Here is an 856-nt window from a genome sequence, read left to right as displayed (position 1 = left end):
CATATATTCTTTGTGATGGGTAGTTATCAAGAGTGAAGAAGCATGCAACTGATACTCTAGGTCCTCTATGGTTTGCCACAATACGGTGCTCTACGCTTTTCAATTTGTCATTAGATATCAGCTGCGAATGGTAACATGAATTAAGATTATTACACGATATATGATTCTGCTCTAGTTACATTATAAATTATGCATCTATTGGAAAGGATTCACATGTCATAAACGGTAGTCAAGTAGTGCATAAACATTCTGTCAAAAAGGTGTAATGTAGGCGGCCTAACTTAATAACAGTATCGATGGCTGATTCCACGAAAGATTCACACGTCATATAGAGAACAAACTGGAAGATTTTAATAGATTAGGAAAATATTGGACTCACTTGTAGCATATCTCCAATGTTAACTACCAAAGCTGAGGTGAAGAGAGAATTTTATTCACGTGATATTATACAGTGTGTTCTACAACACCAACTTCAATTTTTATACAACTTCAGAGGTTAATTTGAGGGACACCCTCTATTGTTTATTGGCACCAAGGCCCCTTGACCCTCACCAACTCCCTTCTATTTGGAGGTATATAACTCTAGCTTGCTTTAGTTTGGTAGAGACTTACACGTAGTATGTAGTGGATAGTTGAAAACTAATTTAAATTAGTCAAATGACTAATTTATTCGTTCGTTTAAATAAATGTCAAAAGGTTTGAATATGTAATAAATATTGATTGGTTGTAAACCCTTAAATAAAATTTTAATTTAGAATGAATTAATTCTTGACTTACCAAATTAGGGAGATATAGTGAAAATTTTAAAAAATAGTTAATAATAAAAAATTATTAAAAAATTTGATTTGCTTTCAAC

This window comes from Arachis ipaensis, chromosome B05, assembly GCF_000816755.2.
Source record: "Arachis ipaensis cultivar K30076 chromosome B05, Araip1.1, whole genome shotgun sequence".
Classification (NCBI taxonomy): domain Eukaryota; kingdom Viridiplantae; phylum Streptophyta; class Magnoliopsida; order Fabales; family Fabaceae; genus Arachis; species Arachis ipaensis.
The sequence above is the reverse complement of the archived record's forward strand: the minus strand, read 5'-3'. Positions refer to the sequence as shown.